Source organism: Leucoraja erinacea, chromosome 11 (assembly GCF_028641065.1).
Source record: "Leucoraja erinacea ecotype New England chromosome 11, Leri_hhj_1, whole genome shotgun sequence".
Taxonomy (NCBI): domain Eukaryota; kingdom Metazoa; phylum Chordata; class Chondrichthyes; order Rajiformes; family Rajidae; genus Leucoraja; species Leucoraja erinaceus.
In genome coordinates this window covers 23,172,913-23,198,270 of record NC_073387.1, presented here as the reverse complement: position 1 = coordinate 23,198,270, position 25,358 = coordinate 23,172,913, and the positions used below count along the sequence as shown (strand labels likewise).

The following is a 25,358-nucleotide window of genomic DNA, read 5'->3' as shown; positions in this document are numbered from 1 at the left end:
GTAAAGTTGCTGCCTTACAGTGCCAGAAACCGGGTACGATCGTGACTGCGGGTGCTGTCTGTACGGAGTTTGTACGTTGTGACTGTGTGGGTTTTCTCTGGGTGCTCCGGTTTCCTCCCTCACTCCAAAGACGTATAGGTTTGTAGGTTAATAGGCTTCAGGAAAAATTGTCTTCGGGGTGATCGCTGGTCGTCGAGGACTCGGTGGGCCAAAAGGCCTGTTTCAGTGCTGTATCTCTGAAGCATCACGGAACAGGGCAGTTTCAGCAGGCTGCGGCTCGTAACTTACAAATGATTCTTTAGACCTTTCGACATTGTGTAGAGGCAAGGTGTTACACAGCGCGGAAACAGGCCCTGCGGTCCAACGCACCCATGCTGACCATCACCCATTTAAATGCAAGAGAAGCTTAATTCAATAGCAGCAAATCAACCAAGAGAGGTAAGGTCGCAATCAGTTTAACTTCCCTTCCCATCTCCATACTGATCTTTCCGCCCAGGACACAAAGTGCTGGAGTAATTCAGCAGGTCAGGCAGCATCATTGGAGAAAAACTATCCATGTTCTCCAATGATACTGCCTGACCCGCTGAGTTACTCCAGCACTTTGTGTCTTCTTTTGTAAGCCAACAATCTGCAGTTCCTTGTTTCTGCATTTCAGTCCTGGGCCTCCTCCATTGCCAGACTGAGTACATACGTAAAATGGAGAACAGCAACTCATGTTCCGCTTTGGTATGATCGTTGGATTCTCCAGTTTTAGGTAATTAACAATCAATGCAACTCCCATCTTTTTACTACCACCTCTCTTCCCTGTGCCCCACCCGTTTCTCCGACCATCTTTCCCCTCTTCCTACTTCCTTCACACTCTACCTACATCCCCTCCTCTGGCCTCACCATTCATTCCTCCTCTTCCTATCTCGCAGCCTTTTGTCTCCTTTTCATCGCTGGCCTTTGTCCACCCATCTGCCAATCACCTCCCCTCCCTCACCTGATGTGCTGAGTTACTCCAGCACTTTGTGGTTTTTGCCACCAGATTACAGCATCTGCAGTTCTTTGTGCCATGAAAGATAAGATGATCTGTCAACAACTGCCTAGCTGAATATAGCACAGAACAGGCCCTTTGGCCCGCAATGTCCATGCTGAACAGAATGCCAATTAAACTTCCCTGTACATTATCCATATCCCTCCATTCCCAGCATATCCATGTGCATATCTAAAAGCCTCTTAAACGCCACTGTCTTATCTGCCTTCACTACCACCCCTGGCAGCGCGTTCCAGGCACCCAGCACTCTCTTTGGCCCGCACAACTCCTTTAAACATTGCCCCCCTCATCATAAATCTGTACCTTCTAGTCTTTGACATTTCCACCCTGGGAAAAAGACTTTGACTCTCTACGCTATCTAATACCCTCATAATTTTAAATACTTTGTTCAGGTCTCCCTTTAACCTCCAGTACTCCAGAAACTACAATCCACGTTGGTACAGCCTCTCCTAGTAGCAAAAGCTTGTGAAGATAATTGTAATTTTTAAATTTTTTGTTATAGATTTTAATTGTAAGGTCTCCAAGGATGTTCCACGTGCTGCAGCAATCTTCCCACCTGTCCCACTGGACACATCCTTGTATCCCTCTTGTTATCACACCTCCCCAGCCAACAATGGACCATTATGGGCTCCATCCTTTCTGAGGCCATCTGTTCCAAGCCTTGTTTCGTTCTTGCCTTTTCTCACCTCCAATTTATTCCCCCACCTCCTCCCCTCCCCATCCCCACTTTCAGTCTGAAGAAGGGTTCTGACTCGATAGGTCATCTATTCTTTTTCTCCAGAGATGCTGCCTGACCCGCTGAATTATTCCAGCATTTTGTATCTATCTCCAGAGATGCTGCCTGACCTGCTGAGTTACTCATGTGTCTTTTATTTTTGTAAACCAGCACATGCAGTTCCTTGTTTAATTTAGCTTTGAGATACAGCTTTGGAAATCAGTCTTTCGGCCTCTCCAGCCCGCGCTGACCATTGATCATCCGCTCACACTGGTCCTATCCTACACACGAGGGACAATTTACAGAAGGCACTTAACCTTCAAACTCACGTCTTTAGAATGCGGGAGGAAACCGGAGCACCCGGGGGAAACCCATGCGGTCACAGGGAGAAGGTGCAAACTCCAAGATCAGAATCAAACCCAGGTCCCTGTGCAGCCCTTGTTTGTACTGTTATTTATTTGCCCTCGTTCACAGTTAAACAGGGGACAATTTTTTTTTGGAGTCACTCAAAAGCAATCTCTAATTCCAAAATAACATCTCTGATCCAAAGTGATTGCATTGCCTTCTCTACGCTGCAAACTGTATTTTTTTAAAAGCTTACTGCACATCTACAGTCTCATGAATCACACTCAGCTCAACTGAGTATCAGGGGTGGCACAGTGGCACAGTAGTAGGGGACACAGTAGCACAGCAGTGGGGGACACAGGGGCACAGCAGTAGGGGGCACAGTGGTGCAGTGGGGGGCACAGTGGCACAGCAGTGGGGGGCACAGTGGTGCAGCAGTGGGGGGCACAGTGGTGCAGCAGTGGGGGGCACAGTGGGGGCACAGTGGGGGGCACAGTGGTGCAGCAGTGGGGGGCACAGTGGGGGGCACAGTGGGGGGCACAGTGGTGCAGCAGTGGGGGGCACAGTGGGGGGGCACAGTGGGGGGCACAGTGGTGCAGCAGTGGGGGGCACAGTGGGGGGCACAGTGGGGGGGCACAGTGGGCAGCAGTGGGGGGCACAGTGGTGCAGCAGTGGGGGGCACAGTGGGGGGCACAGTGGGGGGGCACAGTGGTGCAGCAGTGGGGGGCACAGTGGTGCAGCAGTGGGGGGCACAGGGGCACAGCAGTGGCACAGCAGTGGGGGGCACAGTGGTGCAGCGGTGGGGGGCACAGTGGTGCAGCAGTGGGGGGCACAGTGGTGCAGCGGTGGGGGGCACAGTGGTGCAGCAGTGGGGGGTACAGTGGTGCAGCAGTGGGGGACACAGTGGTGCAGCAGTGGGGGGTACAGTGGTGCAGCAGTGCGGGGCACAGGGGCACAGCGGTAGGGCCAACACTGGTGCAGTGATGGGGCGGCACAGTGGTAAGGTGGTGGAGTTGTTGCCTCACAGCACCAGGGACCCAGGTTCAATCCTGACCACAGGTGCTCTCTGTATGGGCTTTGCACATTCTCCCTGCCGCCGCGTGGGCTTTCTCCGGGTACTCCGGTTTCCTCCCACATTTCAAAGACATGCAGATTTGCAAGCTAATTGGTTTTGTGAATTGCAAATTGTGCCTAGTGTGTAGGATAGCGCTAGGGTGATCTCTGGTCAATGCATATTCAGTGGGTCGAAGGGCCTGTTTCCACGCTGTCTCTCTAAAAAGTCTAAAAGTAAAAAGTCTACACAGAATGCGTCTGGCTGTGTACTTCTCCGGTACAACCACTTCCCCCAGGTTCCCAATACCTCCTTCCCTCCTCACCATTTACACTGCAACTTCAGTCCCTTCACTACACTCGTATGTGGTTGAATTTCTGAACCCACCCTTCGTGCTCGCAGAACGGTGGGGAGGGGGAGAGGGGGTTGGGGATTGCTTCCATGTTGCCTCGTGTTCGATTTACTGCTCTTCTCTTTTGAATCAATGATTAAATAATGTTCAGGCTCCAGGATACGAGCAACACGTTCTCTTTCTCTCTTTCTCTCTCTCTCTCACACACTAAAAAAAAACACACAGGCAAACGCAAAGGAAACACACACACACACACACACATGCGTATGCATACACCATACACGTATAAGCGAGAGAGAGACACACACCCCATAAAAGCACACAAGCATACACAGAGGAAACATACACACAGTCACACACACATGCACGTACACGTATATACACACACACACCGATTAAAAAGGACACCAGCGCACACAGAGGAAACATATACACACCGGCACATACACGTACACACACACACGCACACAGTCCAGCTATTCAACACATCGCCTTAATGCAACAAGGTCTTCACTCACCACCAGAAAATTCGACTCCGGGAGTAATCTGTTCTCCGGTTATCCTCTTTCTGCCTCTTTCGTGAGGCTCCCTCAAGCCATTGCTGAGCAAAGAAACGAGGAGGCCTTGCTTTCTGCACAAAGGGAAAAGCAGACAGCAGAAATGCAACACACACTAGAGGGCATCTCGCAGACATGACAGAGGCCACAAGTTTAACCTTTTCATCGCCAAACAGCTCACTGCATTAGATTTCCAAACAATTGGCTTTTCTTTTAAACAACCTGATCATTAATTAACACAAGAGAATTTTGTTAGAAAACAGTTTGGTTCATTCACATAGAGACATACAGCAGGGAAACAGGCCCTTCGGCCCAATCGCCAATGCTGTCTAAAATACCCCATCTACACATATCCCACCTGAACGCCTTTAGCCCATATCCCTCTAAACCTTTATTTGAAGCGTTTTATGAAAAACAGATAATTGTGGAAAACACAGTGCTGGAGGAACTCAGTGAGTCAGGCAGCATCTGTGGAAAGGATGGACTGGTGATGGTACGGGTTAGGACCCTTCTTCAGTTCGATTGGAGATAATTCTGGACTGACTGACTGTCTTGCACACTGTACAATTTTTATTGTCACACTTAGAACATAGAACAGTGCAGCACAAGAACATGCCTTTCAGCCCACAATGTATGTTCTGGACATGATGCCAAGACCATCTCTTATCTACTTACAAATAATCCATATCCCTCCATTTGCTGCAGATCCATGGCCTATCTAAAAACCTCTTAAATGCCACTATCATATCTGCTTCCACCACCACTCCCAGCAGTGTTTTCCAGGCAACCACCACCCTCCGTGTAAAAAACTTGGCCCACACATCTCCTGTACACTTTGCCCCTCTCACCTTGAAGTTACGCCCTCTAATATCTAATAATATCAGTCTGAAGAAGGGTTTCGGCCCGAAATGTCACCTATTTCCTTCGCTCCATAGATGCTGCTGCACCCGCTGAGTTTCTCCAGCATTTTTGTGTACCCTCTAATATTTGATTTTTTCATCCTGTGAAAAAGGTTCTGCCTGTCTACCGTATCTATGACTTTAAACTTTAGATACAGCATGAAAACAGGTGCTTTGGCCCACAGAGTCCACACCGACCAGCGATCACCTAGCACTATCCCACACACTTGGGACAATTCACAATTTTTAACGACGCCAATTAATCTACAAACCTGTACGTTTTCAGAGTGTGGGAGGAAACCAGAGCTTTATTCTTAGAATAAAGAGGAAGCCATTTAAGATTGAGGTGAGAAACAACTTTTTCACCCAGAGAGTTGTGAATTTGTGGAATTCCCTGCCACAGAGGGCAGTGGAGGCCAAATCACTGGATGGATTTAAGAAAGCATTAGATAGAGCTCTAAGGGGCTAATGGAATCAAGGGATATGGGGAGAAGGCAAGCACGGGTTATTGATTGGAGACGATCAGCCATGATCACAATGAATGGCGGTGCTGGCTCGAAGGGCCAAATGGCCTCCTCCTGCACCAATTTTCTATGTTTCTATGTTTCACCAGGAGAAATCCCACGTGGTCACAAGGAGAGCGTACAACCTCCGTCCAGACAGCAACCGTAGTCAGGATTGAACCTGGGCCTCTGGTGCTGCAAGGCACTATGCCTCTCATAATTTTTATACTTTTATTAGGTCTCCCCACCACCTCTGGTATTCCAGAGAAAACAATCCATGTCTGTCTAACCTATCCCTACAGCTAATACCCCCTAATCTAGGCACCATGCTGGTAAACTCCTCTGCACCCTTTCCAAAGTCTCCACATCCTTCTTGTAAAGGGGCGACCAGAACAGCACACAATACTCCAAATGCGATCTAACCAAGGTCCGATAAAGCTTGGCTTCCTGACTCTTATGCTCAATGGCCCACCTTATAAAGGCAAGCATACCACATGCCTTCTTTGTCATTCTATCTACATTGCTACTTTGAAGGAACCGTGAACCTGGACCCTAATGAGAAAAATTGGAGAGGTTTTAAAATAGATGGAAACATATCTCTACCATAGACTAAAATTCCCACCCTATTGATTTAACTAAATTCTATTCATAATATTTCAACATAGGTAGATACAGGAAACTACAGATGCTGGAGTAACTCAGCGGGTCAGGAGAACATAAAGTGCTGGAGTAACTCAGTGGGTCAGGCTGAATCTCTGGGGAACATGGATAGGTGATGTTTCAGGTCGTGACCCTTCTTCGAACTGATAATTCTAGATCTGATGAAGGGTCCTAGCCCAAAACATTACCTATCTGTAACTCCCAGAGACGCTGCCTGACACGTTGAGATACTCCAGCACTTTGTGTTCTTTCAGTGGAGGTGGTTCTTCCACAGAAGCCTGAGAACCGTGACCACCAGGTTCAAGAACAGCTTCTTCCCAACAACTGTAATGCTCTTGAACGCAACATTAACCTCAGCAACCAAAGTGAAGTGAACTAACTGCCAGAGGAAGGAGTTGAATCAGGTAAAATAAATCAATTTAAAAGACACTGGTTAGGTATATGAATTAGAAAGATTTAGAGGGATATGGGCCAATCACAGGCAAATGGGACTAACATAGATGAGTCATCTATGGTCGGCGTGGGCAAGTTGGGCTGAAGGGCATATTTCCATGCTGCAACAAGTTCAATTTAATTGTCCTGTTGTTGGTACAGAAGACAATTAACGTGAGGAACTGGTTTGTGGGAAGCTGTCTGTTACTAAATGTGGTCTTTGGTTTGACTGACCTAATCTGCCAATACTGCCAACGTATCCTTCAAATTTCAAAGTTATTGAAGATATAGAGTTTTAACTTGGCCTTAAAGGCCCATTGTTCTGGCTGCAGTACTGGGTCGGAGTTGTAGGTGTTTTTAGAGGAAAAGATGCAATGAACAGGTACATGGATAGGAAGGGTTTAGAGGGATCATAAGGTCATAAGTGATAGGGGTAGAATTAGGCCGTTTGGCCCATCAATTCTACTCCGCCATTCAATCATGGCTGATCTATCTCTCTCTCCTAACCCTATTCCCCTGCCTTCTCCCCATAACCTCTGACACCGTACTAATTAAGAATCTATCTATCTCTGCCTTAAACATATGGGACAAATGTGGGCAGATGGGACTCAGTTAGATGAGGAAACTTTTTGGGCATGGTCAAGTTGGGCCAAAGGGCCCTATTTCTGTGTTGTATGACTGTGACTCTTTCATTATTTCACAGTAGATCATGCTCTATCATGTCCACACCCATAAGATACATAGACATTCAAACTGAATCTTAGCAAATTTAGATCAAACTTTTTTACCAACTAAATTTAACTATTATGATCACTGATAATAGTTCCTTTGTGACATTCCAAAATCAAGATCTCATCACATGGAGCATATTTAAAGCATGTCTCTCTTTGAAGACGTCTCTGTTGACAGCATAGATATGAATATGAAAAGATTACAATCCACCATGTAATGACATTTAATAAAAAAGGAATCCGAAAATAACGATGGCCCAAATTGAGAAAGTCAATACATTTTGAGTGAGAAGTCTGGTTAGGGTCTCTAACTCTGAACACAAGCAGTAGTTTAGACTTTAGACTTTAGAAATACAACGCAGAAACAGGCCCTTCGGCCCACTGAGTCCGCACCGACCAGCTGTACGCTGATCACCTGTACGCTAGCACTATCCTACACACTAGGGACGATTTACAATTTTACCAAAACCAATTAATCTACAAATCTGTACATCTTTGGGATGTGGGAGGAATCCGGAGCACCTGAGGAAAACCTACGTGGTCACAGGGAGAACATAAAATCTCTGTACAAACAGAACCCATAGTCAGGGTCGAAACTGGGTCTCTGGCACTGTAAGGCAGCAACTCTACCGCTGCGCCACCGTGTTGCCCCATTCACCATTCTAATCAACATTTTGCTTTCAATTCCTTTGAATATTTTAGAGAGTCAAACTGCAAGGTAACTGTAATAAAAAAGAACTGCGGATGCTGGTTTATAACAAAGATAGACGCAAAATGGTGGAGTAAGTCAGGCAGCATCTCTGGAGAAAATGGATTGGTGACGTTTTGGGTCATGACCCTTCTTCAGGCTGATTGTGGAGGAAGGAACAGGAAGCAAGAAAAGACCAGAACAGAGGGGATGTGTGGGGGAGGTGGGGTGTGGGTGTAGGGGAGGGGGGGCGTGGGGGGTAGAGGGGGTGTGAGGGAGTGGGTGTTTGGGGGTATGGGGGGGAGGGGGGAATGTGGGGGAGGGGGAGGGGGGGGGGGGGGGGGGGGTGTGTGGGAGAGGGTGTGTGGGGGTGTGGGGGGGGTATGTGGGAGGGGGTGGGTGTATGGGGGGGGGTGTGGGGGAGGGGGGGGTGTAGGGGAGGGGGGGTGTAGTGGAGGGGGTGTAGTGGAGGGGGGTGTAGTGGGGGGGGTGGAGGGGGGTGTAGTGGAGGGGGGGTGTAGTGAAGGGGGTGTAGTGGAGGGGAGTGTAGTGGAGGGGGTGTGGGCTCATCGGTTCCCGGCCCAGGCCTCGACCGCACTCCTGGCTCCAGGACCCGGCTCCGGACTCACTCAGCTGCTCCCGTCCCCAGTGCCTATTGTGCTCACAGCCCCTGCCTGCGAACACAGCCCGTCCCCGCCCGCGAACACAGCCCGGCCCTGCCCGCGGAACACAGCCCGGCCCTGCCCGTGAACACAGCCCACACTCAGCTGCTTCTGTTTTATTCTTGGCGGCTTGTGGACGCGCTCACTGACTCAGCCCCGCCTCCGGAAATTCATTCTCCAGTGGGTGCCGGAAGGTTACCTTCATGGTGACTGACGGGCGAGAAGACCAATCTGCTGATCTCACGATTTTTTAAACCTTCATAAGTTTTATAATCTTCCACCGATCGGGACAAAACTTGGTGCGCTTGGAGCAGAGGAGAACGGTGAGTAAGGTGGCGAGTAATCCTAGCGATATAGGGTACCGTTTTTGCGCAACTTTAAAAACAACACAGACCGGAAGTTGTCAAGATGAGAGTTTTAGTAATAGTATAGAGTATAGAAAGCTGAAAGATAGATAGATAGATAGATAGATAGATAGATAGATAGATAGATAGATAGATAGATAGATAGATAGATAGATAGATAGATAGATAGATAGATAGTAAATGCGGCTACATTAAAGACAGAAATTTCCTAAGTTAGATTCATGAAAATTAATGCACAGCCATCAGACACTGGCGGGCAGAAATGGGGAAATTTCTGAAAGAATTGTAAACTGTAAGAGATCACAGATATAGAAATATTGAACAGATGGGCTGTCTTTGAAGGTGATACAGGAGTGTGATTATATCAGCAATGGAGACAATTAACACCTTGGATTCCGATTACACATTCAACCCCAAAAGACTTTCCACCTCGACAAACTCTTTGTCACCAAGGTGTAAAGTCTTGGTTTGGAACTGATGGCTTTACTGTTCAAGAAAAATATGGATAAATTGACATGCTGTTTCTGTAACAAATACAAATTTAAATTGACTGATTGATTTGAGTGAAAGACGCATCAAGGAAACAGACCCATCGGCCCTTCGCGTCCACACTGTCCATCGATCACTAATTCACAGTCGTTCTGTTATGCCACAAGGACACAAATAGCATGGCTGCCAACATTTGGTGGGAGTTTCGAGGGAGCGTAGCGACCGAGGGGTGATGGGGGTGTAGGGAGTTTTCGCATTTTTCAGCTTGAAATTGTGCAATCTGGTGCACACTGTAGCGATTCTTTTAACTACACTTGAATGCAACATTTATGCTTTAAATTGGATTAGGTATGAATGAGGTTAGGCTGAATTACATTCTAATTACATTCCGCAGTAGGTTCTGATCAACAGGTGCAGCACATGAATGACTATATTCATGTAAGGGAATCAGATTATAATTCATGCTGTTATGTACATATAGAGAGAAAAAAACAGAGAAAAAAGGCAAGTCACTTCCATCACTGTTTTGCACAAATAAATCAATTAACCATACCCTTTGACTATAGAAACAAGACAAAAAGAATGCCACATATTCAATCATATATGGTTCAATGAAATTAAGATATATATGTAAAACATATATATGGAAACAGGCATTCAGCCCGCCAAGTCCACACCGACCCGCAATCTACCATACACCAGTTCCATCCTACACGCCAGGGACAATTTACAGAAGCAATTAACCTACAAACCTGCACTTCTTTCGGATGTGGGAGAAACCCATGTGGTAGTAACGCAGCAACTCTACCGCTGCGCCACCGTGCCACTCCATTAAATTATTGTTTCTGTAATATATTTATTATGGTGTCACGTCAATAAAGATGAACACATGATTCTGATTTCTGCCCTTAGTTGGATAACACGCATGTCCAGTCATTGTGTTTTATGGCTGGTTTTCAACCTCTTCAGTTTGAAAGACTCGACCCAAAATGCTGCCTGTCCTGCGGAGTTTTTCGAGTTTTTAGTGTCTATCTTCAGTTTAAACCGGCATCTGCAGTTTCTTCCTACACTCTTTGTTAAGCGAAACAGGTCCTATTCTCATAATATTATTCACCTCAACTAAGTTTTCTCTCCACCTCCATTGTTGCAGAGAATACAATCCCAGTTATCAAATCTTTCGTCAAAGTGAAAAAAAAATTCCAGCCTTGCCAACATCTTCATAAATCGCCCCTGGATCCTCTCCAGAGCAATTGCACCCTTTCTACAATGTGTCATAGTCTTCCAGCATGGAAACAGGTCCTTCATCCCAACTTGTTCATGCTGATCAAGATGCCCATTGAAACTAGTCTCATTTATCCGCGTTTGGCCCTTATCCCTTTAAACCTTGTGTGTGCTAGTGTGTGTGTCAGTGAAGCGGCGACAACGTCCGGAGTGAGCGGAGACTTGGCGATGCCCGTGGAGCATTTCCCTCTCCCCCCCCTCCCCGACTCTTCCCCCCCCTCCCGGGAAAGCGGGCCGGCTCAGGTTCTCTGTGTCCAGCTGGGGTCCAGGGGGGGTGAGGGTCAGTGACCCGGGGGTTGGGCATCGGAGTGGAGGTTTAGCCTCAGATTCATGCCCGCGGCTCCGGAGGCGGCACCGACGCTCCCACTCACCCAGTCTGCTCCTGGCTCCGGGCCGGGATTAAAACTCCATGGGGTGTGGACAGAGCGGCTGAAGGTGAGGGTGAGAGGCGTGAGCGGTGCCTCGGGGGGGGGGGGGGGGGGGGGGGGTCGGGGGGGTTGGGGGGGGGGGGGGGGGGCTGGGACCACCGCCGTGTCTCACCTATCACACCATCTGCACGGGAGAAACGAAACAACTTTTGTTTCTCTCAAATCATCCCGCGGGCCAGTAGTTTGATAGCCCTGCTTTAAACCAATGCCCTCTAGTTCTTGAATCACATATCACAGGAAAAATACTATGCATTCACATTATATATCCCCCTCATGGTTTTCACTCACTTCTAAAACAATTTTTGCTTTAATTCGAACTTCCAGCACTTGCTGATTTTTGAGCGTGAGAAATCTGTGATCAGCGTGAGAGCATGAGAATTTTGTGAAATGCGTGACTCTCACGCTCAATGCATGAGAGTTGGCAGCCCTGCAAATAGGCTGACCAAAACTGAACTCAGTAGAATTAAAGAACTGCAGATTATGCTTAAAACACAAAAGTACTGGAGTAACTCAGCAGGTCAGGCAGCATCTCTGGAAAACATTGATAGGTGACGATTCAGGTCAAGACCCTTCTTCTTGAGTCTCAAAGGATCTCGACCCGAAACATTGCCTAATCATGTTCTCAAGAGATGCTGCCCGACCAGTTGAGTTACTCCAGCGTTTTGTGTCCTTTGGTGTATAAACCCAGCACCTGAAATTCTTTGTTTGTATGTTATCCCACTTTCCCATCCACTCCCTACATATTAGGGACAACTAACAGATGGCCAATCAACCTGCAAACTCGCACGTGTTTGGGATATAGGATAAAGACCAAGCGGAGGCTTGGCGATCGTTTCGCCGAACACCTCCGCTCGGTCCGCAATAACCAACCTGACTTCCCGGTGGCTCAGCACTTCAACTCCCCCTCCCATTCCGTATCCGACCTCTCTGCCCTGGGTCCCCTCCATGGCCAGAGCGAGCAACACCGGAAATTGGAGGAACAGCACCTCATATTCCGCTTGGGGAGTCTGCATCCTGGGGGCATGAACATTGAATTCTCTCAATTTTGTTAGCCTTTGCTGTCTCCTCCCCTTCCACAGCCCTCGGGTTGTCTCCTCCCATTGCTCAGCCTTCAGGCTCCTCCTCCTCCTTTTTCCTTTCTTCTCCCTGCCCCCTCCCCCCCCCATCAGTCTGAAGAAGGGTTTCGGCCCGAAACGTTGCCTATTTCCTTTGCTTCATAGATGCTGCTGCACCCGCTGTGTTTCTCCAGAATTTTTGTGTACCTTTGGGATATAGTAGTTCCCGGGGGATGCACGGTCACGTCGGAGACCGTGCCAACTATACACACACACAGCACTCGAGGTCTGGATCGAACTGGGTCTCTGGCGCTGTGAGGCAGCAGCTCTGCCACTGTTTCATTCTTAATCGCTTTTATTTAAGCCAAATTCATGCATTCAGGTAATATGGTAATTGAGGTAATCAACCTGAAACATTAAATGTGTTTCTCTCTCCACAGATGGTATCCGAACAACTGAGTATTTCCAATAGTCTTTTCAGATTTCAGTGTTTTGAATCACTGGTATAGATTTCCCAATTCCAGCATTTTTTTTTTTCTCCTCCTGTTTTATTCCTCTTTTCCTAATATCTCCTCGATCAGATAAAACATAGAACAGTACAGCACAGGAATAGGCCCTTCGGCCCACAATGTCCATGCTGAACAAGATACTGAGTTACACTAATCTCGGCCTGCATGTATCCACACCCTTCCATTCCCTGCATATCCATGTGCCAATCTAAAAGCCTTTTAAACACCACTATCGTATCTGCATCCACCACCACCGCTGGCAGCATGGTCCAGGCACCCAATTACCCTCTGTGTAAATTCTGAATTACAAACTGCACGGTTTGCACTAAGGGACTTTTGGTTTACACAATATTGTTTTATTTTATTGAACTGTTTTTGTTTGTTTATTATGGTCTATGGGATACTGTGTTTATAAATCTGTTGTGCTGTTACAAGTAAAAATGTCATTGTTCCATTTCAGTACATATGATAATTAAAGATAGACACAAAGTGCCGGAGTAACTAAGCGGGTTAGACAGCATCTCTGGAGAGAGAGAGAGGACAGGTGACATTTCGGTTCGGGGCCCTTCTTCAGACTTGAGACTTTTGGATAGGCACATGGATATGCATGAATGGGTCAATGGTCTTGGCACCAGGGTCAGCACAGACATTATTTAGGCTTATTATTGTCACGTGTATCGAGGTGCAACAAAAAGCTTTGTTTTACATAGTATCCAAACAGATCACATATACCATACCAAAGGGCGTGTTCCTATGCTCCACTGTTCTGTTTTCTAAGATTATATCAGGTTGAGCAAAAGTTGCATGGAAACAGCGTGCAGAATATGGTGTAACAGCTACAGAGAAAGTACAGATAAAAAAAGGTGCAAGGGCCGCAACAAAGTAGATTGGAAGATCAGGAATACATGCTTAACTGTTGGGAGGTCCTTTCAAGATTATTATCCACTATTGAGAAGAAGCTGTCTTGGTGATACGTACTTTCAAGCTTTTGTATCTTTTGTCAAACAGTGGGGAGAAGAGATAATGACTGATCTGTTCATGTTAGCTGCTTTCCCGAGGTAGCATGATGACAGTCAATGGTGGGAAGTCTGTTCTGTGTGATGGACCGGGCCATGTCCCACAACTCTGTGCAATTTGTTGTAGCCTTGGCCAGAGCTGTTCCTAAACCAAGCTATGATGCAATCCAACAGCATGGTTTCTATGATGTTTTCATAGAGGGTTGTAAGAGCCTCATCTCCTCCATCTTCTTCTCTGTGGGCCTTGGCATCGGGGGCGGGGCTTGGTCGAGTGGGCGGGTTCTGGGCAGATGAGACTGGCAGGTAATTGACATGCACCTCAACGAATAGGGTGAAGTATAACCGGACACGTGAGAGGAGGCGTGGTCCAAGCGGGAGGGCGTGGCGCATCATGCGCCGGGGGCGAAGCGAATTCGCCTTGACGAATAGAATAGACGCGAAACTGGATCACGTGGAAATGGGCGACGCTGTTGCTGAGGGTGTGACGCGATGCTTGCTCCGTGACGGAGCCGTGTACACGCATGCGCTAATCATTTCCCCGGCACTGAGCCGTGTGCACGCATGCGTTAATCATGTCCCCCGGCACTGCCGTGTATACGCATGCGCTAATTATGACCCCGGTACTGAGCCGTGTACACGCATGCGTTTTTCATGTCCCCGATACTGAACCATGTTTGCGCATGTGCTGTTCTTATCAAAGCTCCGCTATAAGATCTTTGGTTCTTATATAAGGGCGGAGGGAGGTGGGATGCGCGCATGTGCTATACGAGTGGTCGAGTCAGACAGGTCCCCACGGTAGTCATGGCGACGGATGTGAGAACCTCGTTCAAACAAGAACAACGAATATTGGAAACGTCCCGCAGGTTAGAAAGTCTCCGGGGAGAGAAATGCCGAGTTAACACTTCATAATTTTCATTGTATGTGCATCATTAAGCAGACGAGTGAGGAACAGCGGGCCACTGGCCCTCTGTAGGCCGCGCCGCCATCTTAAGAAGGTCAAAATTGTCCTCAATTCCTATGATATTTCTAAGTACTTGCCTTAAAGTGTCAAGTTTCAAGGTTTCAAGGTCAGTTTATTGTCACATGTACCAGTTACGGTACAGTGAAATTTGAGTTACCATTTCAGTTTAATGTCAGACTCACAAGTTTGCTGAGGTACAGGTACAATAAAAAACTTGCTTACAGCAGCATCAAAGGCACTTTGACTCAGACAACAATCAGTCAATCAATCAATCAAGTTTTATTCGTCACTTGCACAGAATTGCAAGTGAAATGAATATGCCAGCAGTGGTACAATAAAAAAGAAAACACAATACACAATAAAAAATTTAACACAAACATCCACCACAGCATTCATCACTGTGGTCGAAGGCACAACATTTGTCCAGTCCTCCTCCATTTCCCCCGTGGTCGCGACCTCAACCCTCCGCAGTTGCCGCTGCAGGCGTCCAGAAGTACAGACAGGGTAAGTCCAGGTAAGTCGTGAATTGATGCCTCACCACCGGAGACCGCGGCTTCAAGATGGTGTAGGCCGCAGGCCGGCGGTCGAAGATCTAAAGTCCCCAAACACAAAAACATCAATTATACATGAATTCTGCAAGCCTGTGCAAATAAACCAAGACACTAAATGCTGGAGAAAGACAGTGGGTCAAACAGGATCTGTGGAGGGAAATGGACAGATGACGTTTTGGGTCAGAACCCTTCAGACCGATGGAGTGAGGGAGTAGAAATCTGGAAAAGAGAGGTGGTAGCGGGACAAAGCTTGGCAAGTGGTAGGTTGATACAAGTGGGTTTCTTTGAAAGGCACATGTTTGGCCAGAGATGAAAAGTGTGAGATTAGTATTGAAGTGGTCTGTTTTGCGAAACCAGAGGAATGAATATATGGCAAGTGGTGAAATGGGTGTAAATGCTGGTGGGGCACAAGGCAGAATGGTGCAAGGGGGACGAATCTATATTTGATTTTTTCCCCCTAAGGCTAGAAACACAAGGAACTGCAGATGCTAGAATCTTGAGGAAAAAACATGAATTACTTGAGGAACAAAGGGGTGGCACAGTGGCGCAGCGGTAGACTTGCTGAATGAATGAATCAATGAATAAGTTTATTGGCCAAATATTCACATACAAGGAATTTGCCTTGGTGCTCTGCCCACAAGTGACAACATGACATACAGTGACAGTTAAGAATGATACATAAAATATTAAACATTAATAATATAACATTATTGATTAAACATGTGAATACGAGAGCAAAAGGAGGCTACAGATTTTTGGTTATTGAGTAGAGCTACTACTTGTGGAAAAACTTGCGACCTCGCACCACCCGGCGTGGCTTAAATGGCCGCGGGACAATTGCCATCGCCAGCCGTGGGCTTTGACTTTGACTCTGACATGGGGGGGGGGATAGTGCAGTGGAGAAATAAGTTTATTTGGCCTTCCATCACAGCGATGTGATGGATGTTTATGTAAATTATGTTGTGTCTTGGGTCTATGTGTTTGTATGTATGGCTGCAGAAACGGCATTTCGTTTGGACCTCAAGGGGTCCAAATGACAATAAATGTATCTTATCTTATCTTATCTTAAAAGCTTTTTTTATGCCTGGCTGTGGCAGCTTTGACAGTCCAGAGTCGCCTTCCGGAGGAAAGTGATTCAAAGAGTTTATGGCCAGGGTGAGAGGGGTCAGAGATGATCTTACCCGCTCGCTTCCTGGCCCTTGCAGTGTACAGTTGGTCAAGTAAGTCAAGTCAAGTTTATTTGTCACATACACATACGAGATGTGCAGTGAAATGAAAGTGGCAATGCTCACGGACTTTTGTGCAAAAGACAAACAACCAAACAAACTATAAACACAATCATAACACACATATTCTTTTACATAATAAATAATGGAAGGAAAAACGTTCAGTAGAGTTAGTCCCTGGTGAGATAGGCGTTTGCAGTCCGAATGGCCTCTGGGAAGAAACTCCTTCTCAACCTCCCCGTTCTCACCGTATGGCAACGGAGGCGTTTGCCTGACCGTAGCAGCTGGAACAGTCCGTTGCAGGGGTGGAAGGGGTCTCTCATGATATTGTTGGCTCTGGAGTTGCACCTCCTGAGATGGAGGGAAGATTGCAGCCAATAACCTTCTCAACTGATTGGACGATTTGTTGCAGCCTCCGGGTGTCTTGCTTGCTGCCTGAGCCAAACCAGACCATGATGGAGAAGGTGAGGACAGACTCTACGATGGCCATATAGAATTGAACCATCATTGCCTGTGGCAGATTGTGCTTCCTCAGCTGCCACAGGAAATACATCCTCTGTTGTGCCTTTTTGACTGTGGAGTTGATGGTAGCCCCCGACTTAAGATTCAGATTCAGATTCAGATTCAATTTTAATTGTCATTGTCAGTGTACAGTACAGAGACAACGAAATGCATTTAGCATCTCCCTTGAAGAGCGACATAGCAAACGATTTGAATAAAAAAAATAATAAGTGTCCGGGGGGGGGTGGTGATTGGCAGTCACCGAGGTACGTTGTTTAGTAGAGTGACAGCCGCCGGAAAGAAGCTGTTCCTCGACCTGCTGGTTCGGCAACGGAGAGACCTGTAGCGCCTCCCGGATGGTAGGAGGGTAAACAGTCCATGGTTGGGGTGAGAGCAGTCCTTGGCGATGCTGAGCGCCCTCCGCAGACAGCGCTTGCTTTGGACAGACTCAATGGAGGGGAGCGTGGAACCGGTGATGCGTTGGGCAATTTTCACCACCCTCTGCAATGCCTTCCGGTCGGAGACAGAGCAGTTGTCATACCATACTGTGATGCAGTTGGTAAGGATGCTCTCGATGGTGCAGCGGTAGAAGTTCACCAGGATCTGAGGAGACAGATGGACCTTCTTCAGTCTCCTCAGGAAGAAGAGACGCTGATGAGCCTTCTTGATCAGAGTAGAGGTATTGTGGGTCCAAGAGAGGTCATCGGAGATGTTGACTCCCAGGAACCTGAAGCTAGAAACACGTTCCACCTCCGTCCCGTTAATGTGGATGGGGGTGTGCGTGCCGCCTCTGGACTTCCTGAAGTCTACAATGAGCTCCTTGGTCTTTTTGGAGTTAAGGGCCAGGTTGTTGTCAGCGCACCATACTGCTAAGTGCTGGACCTCCTCCCTGTAGGCCAGCTCATCGTTGTTGCTGATGAGGCCAATCACCGTTGTATCATCTGCATACTTGATGATGGTGTTAGTACCATGTACAGGTGTGCAGTCATAGGTGAAGAGGGAGTAGAGGAGGGGGCTCAGCACACAGCCCTGAGGAACGCCGGTGTTCAGGGCGAGGGTTGAAGAGGTGTGCTTGTCTAACCTCACAGACTGGGGTCTGTTGGTTAGAAAGTCCAGTATCCAGTTGCAGAGGGAGGGGTCGATGCCCAGGTTACCGAGTTTGGTGATCAGTTTTGATGGAATAATGGTGTTGAATGCTGAGCTGTAATCGATGAACAGCATTCTTACATAAGCGTCTCTGTTGTCAAGGTGGGAGAGGGCGGAGTGAAGTGCCGTTGAGATGGCATCCTCCGTACTCCTGTTCTTGCGGTAGGCAAACTGATAGGGATCCAGTGTGGGGGGTAGGCAGCTTTTGAGGTGTGCCAGGACCAGCCTCTCGAAGCACTTGGTGATGATGGGGGTAAGTGCAACTGGGCGGAAGTCGTTGAGGCTTGCCGCAGTGGAGTGTTTTGGCACTGGCACGATGGAGGTGGCTTTAAGGCAAGTGGGGACAACTGCTTGGGCAAGTGACAACTGCTTGGGCAAGTGACAACTGCTAAGGTCCTTGGAGATGATGGTTCCCAGGAACTTAAAATACTCCACAGATGTGACTGTGGTGTTATTGATGGGGAGGGGGAGCTCTCCTAAATTCTACAATCAATTCCACTCTCTTAAGAGCATTGAGCTCCAGGTAGTTGCCATGGCACTAGGACGCCAGCTGTGACACTTCCTGTCTGTAGGCAGATTCCTCCCCATCCTGGATCAGTCCAATCAGGGTTGTGTCGTCCGCAAACTTGAGAAGCTTGACAGAGGAGTCAGTGGAGGTGCAGTCATTGGTGTTGAGAGAGTAGAGTGCCTTACAGTGCCAGGGTGGGGTGCATTTCTGATTACGGATGCTGTCTGTATGGGAGACACAAAATGCTGGTGTAACTCAGCGGGTGAGGCAGCATCTATGGAGAGTAACAGAAGCAGGCAGATACGGTGTAGTTACATAGATCTGTTTTGCCTTGTTCTTCCCTGTGTTGTTAACGTGTGCCCGCAAAAATAAAAACCAACAACAAATAGCACACAGGAAGCATTTAAACATTTTCAGGAAATACCATCAAATTCCAGGAGATTTGGGATTCCATTTCAGGAAAATAATGTTTGAGGTGTGGAAGCACTGCTACAGATACTGCCGAACCAACTGAGTTCCTCCAGTACTTTGTTTTAGTTCTTCCAGTACTTTGAGGGATATGGGCCTAATGTGGGCTGGTGGGAGTGGAGATGGGACATCTTGTTTGGCATGGGGAAGTTGGGCCGAAGGGCCTGTTTCAGTGCTGAATGACTGACTATAATTTCATTGTTCTGTGTTGCTACATGTGATAATTAAGCACTCTTGACTCTCTTGACAATCTTTAGTTTAGTTTAGTTTATTGTCATGTGTTCCGAGGTACAGTGAAAAGCTTTTTTGTCGCGTGCTATACACTCAGCAAAAAGACTATACATGATCACAATTAAGTCGTCCACAGTGCACATAGATTGATATAGGATAAAGGAATAATGTTTAGTGCAAGATAATGTCCAATAAAGACCAATATGAGATAGTTTGAAGATCTCCAATGAGATAGATGGGAAGAATATGGAGGTATGTGTTTTCACACGTCTGATAGGAAAGGTGAGAAAGGTAGTGACCAGGGTGAGACTCGTCTTTGATTATGCTGGTGGCCTTGCTGAGTATTATACTAAAGAAAAAAATGCCCCTAAGACTAATAATAGCAAAAAACAAAGCACTGGAGCAACTAATTGATTCAAGCAGCATCTGTTGTAGAAAGGACAAGTGACATTTTGGGTCAGGATCCGTCTGTTTACCAGCATCTGCAATTTCCTGCATCTCCTACGATAATTGGTGCTGCTTCAGTGAAGTCATTTAGAATGTTTTACTTTGGTAATAGTACGATTTATAATGGCATTTTTTGGAAAGATGGCTGCCACATGCCAAGACGGGGAGTGTAAAGATTGCTTTCGTGCTGGCAAGGAAGGATGACTTGTTTTCGTTGGCCTACAAAAAATACTAACGTCACGAGTTTAAAAATAGACAACTGTGCGCTAAGTGCTTTAACGTGATGTGAGAACATCTGAAAGCATTAGTCTGCCACATAAGTGCCAGAATTCATACTTTACTCATGGCCTGGTAACCGTTGAGTTACTCCAGCATTTTGTGTCTATCCCCTACTGCAGGAATGGATACCTTTCAGTTCCCCATACAGATTTGTAAAAAGGCAGATGGCAAAATAAGACAGCATTGACTAAATCAGGGAGAGTGGAAGGTGTATCACACAATAGTCAAGGTTTCCATCCAACAAAAATATTTTCTTTGAAACCCCTTTCACTTCTGAGCATCTTAATCAAACTTCCAAGTTGAAGCATGATATGATGGGTCACTGTCTAGGGTTCCCCAGCTGCCGTACATTGAGGGACACCCCTCAAACAAGGGAAACCACATGAGTGGCAAGGATGCTTTGTGTAAAGATACATGCAAACACTACTGAGTGTGACACTATTGGATGTGTATACACTGAGAATGCGTGGAGTTTTTACTCTATTTTTTAATCATGAATAAAGTTTATTTTTGGAAAGATATCCTTTGAATACTGCTATTGTAACTGCCTCAAGTTCTGATCTCACCCGAATTCAGGTACAGTTTTGGTGTCAGATTCTGTGCGGTGAACTAGTGACTTCTCCCAGTTGTAATACAGAGGACACAAGAGCCAACTTGCCAACAACAATTTACAGGTCCACCGCCGATTTTCCTGTACCCTCGGTTCCAGAGCCCTGCTGGATTATCTGTTTTGCCGGACCAACAGAGGTCACGGCTTGCAAGAGGTGTCCAACAGTAGCGGAACTGTCCGCCTAGGCTCCCATGGAGCAGGGATACCGGCCCACAAAGTCGGCCTCGGATGTTGGCTATAGGAATAGATTCTGCCGGCTGGGCTGGAATTCCAGTGAGCTTGGTGATGGGGGGTGGGAAAGGGAAGGGGAGGGGGTCAGATTCAATCCAGCCTAGGTGTCACAATTTCAGGGAGACTTCCGGTGGAGGGACTTCAAGTGCACTCTCATAATTTTGTCTAGATTAAGGAAGGCTCCGGATCACCAGTTGCCGGAAAACTGATGGTGGACCTGTATGTAGGACATAGAATACAGAACCGTGCAGGAGCAGGCCCTTCGGCCCACAGTGTCTGTGCTGAACATGATGACAAGTCCAATTTTTATCTGCCTGCACGTGATCCATATCCTTCTATTCCTTCCATATCCATGTGCCTTTCCAAAATCCTTAAACACCACTATTGTATCTGCCTCCACCACCACCTCTAGCTGTGCGTTCCAGGCACCCACCACCCTCCATGTAAAAAACATTCTCCTTTAAACTGCCCCACTCACCTTAAAGCTGTACCCTCGCGTCTTTGACATTTATCCTCTGGTAAAAAGGTTCTGACTGTCTACCCTAACAATGTCTCTCCTAATTTTACATCCTTCTATCAGGTCTCCCCTTAACCTGCGACACTCCAGAGGAAACAATCCCTGTCTGTCCAACCTCGTGGCTAATACCTTCCAATCCTAACCTCCAGTTCTTCTCCCTGCTACTTTCAGTCTGAAGAACGGTCCTGATGCTGCCTGACCCACTGAGTTACTCCAGCACTTTGTGTCTATCTTTAGTATAAACTGGCAGCTGCTGTTCTTTTTTCTACATCCTGGTAAACCTAATCAGCAACCCAGTGAAAAAATCATCAAAGAGTTGTCCCACCCCGGTCATTCTTTCTTCTCCCATCCAGCAGAAGGTATAGTATTATCTGATCTGATTGAACAGCATGGAAATCAAAGCTTTTCACTGTACCCCAAGTTCGTGTTTATTGTCACTTAACCCCAATTAAGGTACAGTGAAATTTGAGTTACCATACGGCCATACTAAGTGAAAAGCAACAATACACACAGCCACATAAAATAAAATTTAACATAAACATCCGCCACAGTGGAATCAACATTCCTCACTGTGATGGAAGGCAAAGTTCTGATATCTTCCTTCTTTGATGACCCGTGGTCGGGGCCTTTGAACCCTCCGCAGTTTGCCACTGCCCACGGTCCGATGTCCAAACCCTCGCATCAAGATGATCGAAACTCCGTCATCGGGACGGTTCGGAACACTCCGCGGCATGGAGCTCCGTAGTCGGCCTCTTCTTACCGGAGACTGCGGCTTCACGGTGTTAAAGTCCACGGTCCCCCGCGGTCGGAGCATTTTCGCTGGCGATCCTCGGCAAAGGATCTCCCACTCCGCGATGTTAAAGTCCGTGCTGTGCCCGTGGCTTGAAGCTCCGGGCCGGTCTCCAGGAAAGGCTGTACCACTCCATGTTGTAGGCCGCAGGGTGGGGACAGCGATGCAACATGGAGAAAAATTGCAGGTAAGTGGCTGAAAAAAGTTTCCCCCCCCCCCCCCCCCCCCCCCCCCCCACCCCTCACATAAAACAGACCAAGAAACATTGAATCATACATTTAAGACATACTTAAAATAATAAAAACAGAGAAGGGAAGAGACAGATTGTTGGCAAGGCAGCCATTACGGGCGCCACCCGGTGGTACCTGAATACACATGACAAGAATATATCTAAACCCGAACCTCATCTCAATTTCTGTACAACTTTGCCATTTACTGTTGCCATCCCCTATTTTCCCCCATTTATTATCGCTCTATAATTTTTCCATTTACTATTGCTCTAATTCACCAATATTACTGCGCTAATTCCCCCATTTGTTGTTATCCTCCCCTAATTCCCCATTTACTGTTACCCTTCCCATATTCCCTATTTACTGTTGCCCTCCCTAATTCTCCATTTACTGGTGTCCTCCACTAATTTCCCACTAACTCTCCTCCAGTTAAGGGTCTCGACCCGAAACGTCACCCATTCCTCCTCTCCAGAAATGTTGCCTGTCCCGCTGAGTTACTCCAGCATTTTGTGTCTATCTTCGATTTAAACCAGCATCTGGAATGTTTAATTGTTGTATGTCACACACACACACACACACACTCATAAAAAACAAACAAACAATAATAGTGCAATAATAACAATAATAATCTATGTAGTTCAGAGCTTATTTGAGATTGTCATGTTTAATGACCTAATGGCGGTAGGGAAGAAGCTGTTTCTGAAGCTGGATGTTATAGTTTTCAGGCTCCTGTACCTTCCTCCCGATGGCAGGGGTGAAATGAGTTTGTGGCCTGGGTGGTGTGGGTCTCTGATGATGCTGGCAGTATATTTGAGGCAGTGACTCCGATAGATCCCTTCGATGGTGGGGAGATCAGAGCCGGTTATGGACTGGGCAGTGTTCACAACTTTTGCCATCTTCTTGAGCGTTTCTGGGTGTTCAAGTTGCCGAACCAGGCTGTGATGCTCTCTACTGTACACCAGTAGAAGTTCAAGAGAATCCTCTCTGATATACCAATTCTCCGTAATCTTCTCAGGAGGTAGATGTGCTTTCTTTATAATTGCATCAGTGTGCTGGGTCCAAGAAGATCTTCTGGAACATGCACGCCCAGGAATTCGCCCGTCCACCGTTGCACCCCGAGGGTGCCTCCTGCAGTCGACCTTGAGGGCGCAGTAGGCCGGACCCTGGTTCCCTCTCCTCTCCTCCCAGCCTAATTCCTCGCCCGCTTGTTCTTTCATTCGGCTGCGGGGAACCAGCTCAGCGGGCTCTCCCTGAAGCAACGAACGCTGGGTCTTGAGTTTGTCCGCGCAAGGGCCATGGCCTCATTTTAACAGGTGCTTTCCCCAATTCTCATCCCATTATCCCCTCCACTTATCCAGGTCACAAGCCCAGAGGAACCATGGCTGCTCTAGATTTGAACACCAGAATGCAAATACATGTAGTCTCCAGTGTTAATGTCCCCCCAGTGCCTGGGCCTGGTATAATACTGAGCAGAACTGTCCATTGCCACTTGATGGCACTCTTCTCCAGCAGTACAGTTTGGTCCTGCCGTGAGGAATGATGTAATTACTGTTTTACAATAAAAGACACAAAGTGCTAGACCAGAATAACCCAGTGGGTCAGGTAGCATCTCTGCTGAACATGGATAAGTGACATTTTGGGTCGGGACCCTTCTAAGACTTCACCTATTTTTGTTTCCTGGTCTGTGAGTTATTCTAGCACTTTGTGTCATTTTTTTGTAAACCACTATTTGAGGTTCCTTAAAACTCCACAAAGTGCTGGAGTAACTCAGCAGATCAGGCAGCATCTATGGGGACCGTGGATAGGTGACATTTTGGGTTGAGACCCTTCTTCAGTCACTGCAGTCTGAAGCAGGGTTCCGACACGAAACGTCACCCATCCTTTTCCCTCAGAGATACTGCATGACCCTGCTGAGTTACTCCAGCAATTTGTGTGTATCTGCTGTTTCTTGTTCCCCCTCACCTCTTATCACTCGCCAGACTTTGTCACTTTCCTACCTCTCTTTTCCAGCTTTCTCCCCTCTACTCCATCAGTCTGAACAAGCGTCCTGACCCGAATTGTCATCTGTCCGTTCCCTCCACAGATGCTGCCTGACCCACAGAGTTCCTCCAGCACTTCGTTTCTTGTTAGAGGGCTTTGCTATAAGGTGAACTTTCCTTCAGTCTCTAGAATTGTTTGATCCCAGTGCATAGGACACGAAGAACTCACTGGTTTCAACTAATCCCACTCGATAGTTGGAAAGTGTCCAAAGTGAAGGTCGGGACTTTTAATAACAAACTCAAGACAAAGCTGCTGGAGTTAATAAGATACGTTCCAAATCTGGAGTGTGCAAACAGCTTGCTCCTGTCACTAACTTCCTAGTTCATTGCCTTAGACGCTGCTCCATGGTGCTAAAAGACTCTGTCTTGGTTCTGTTCGACCTTTTGAATCTGGCTTCCTCCCAAGATGAACCAGACTTTAAAAGGATTCCTCATCTGTCAGATGAAAGACCATTTGGGCCTGATCCATGTCAGCCTGAGCGTGGCCCTCGAGAACAGAAATTCTTCAGGGAGCTTGCAATTATTTGCCACTCGGAACTAGTCATGGCTCGGACATTTGCCCCTGTGAACTCTGCACCATAAAGCATTGGAGTGGAATGAGGTCATTCAGCCCATCGGATCTACTCTGCCATTCGATGTGATCTATTTTTCCCTCAACCCCATCAAAAAATACTTTTCAATGTACCTCAGTACAGATGACAAGAAAACTAAACTAACTACATCCTGTCTTCTCCCCATAACCTTTGATGCCCTTACTAATCAAGAACCTATCAATCTCTGCTTTAAAAATACCCAATAACGGCCTCCACCACCGTCTGTGGTGATGGCTTCCACAGATTCACCACCCTC

The 25,358-nt window shown here is 47.1% G+C and overlaps 1 protein-coding gene across 4 annotated transcripts in view; it reads right to left on the bottom strand.

Annotated features, from left to right (window-relative positions):
• ndst1b (N-deacetylase/N-sulfotransferase (heparan glucosaminyl) 1b) overlaps positions 1-14,001 on the bottom strand; it is a 117,864-nt gene extending 103,863 nt beyond the window's left edge. For 2 of the 4 annotated variants that reach the window (XM_055642826.1, XM_055642824.1), the window contains exon 1: positions 4,018-4,208. The gene's annotated coding sequence lies outside the window, so the exon portion shown is untranslated. Of the gene's footprint in view, positions 1-4,017; positions 4,209-13,736 lie in introns of those variants that run through there. The other 2 variants (XM_055642823.1, XM_055642830.1) reach the window with 2 other exon arrangements.
• Between the last annotated feature and the right edge of the window lie 11,357 nt (positions 14,002-25,358).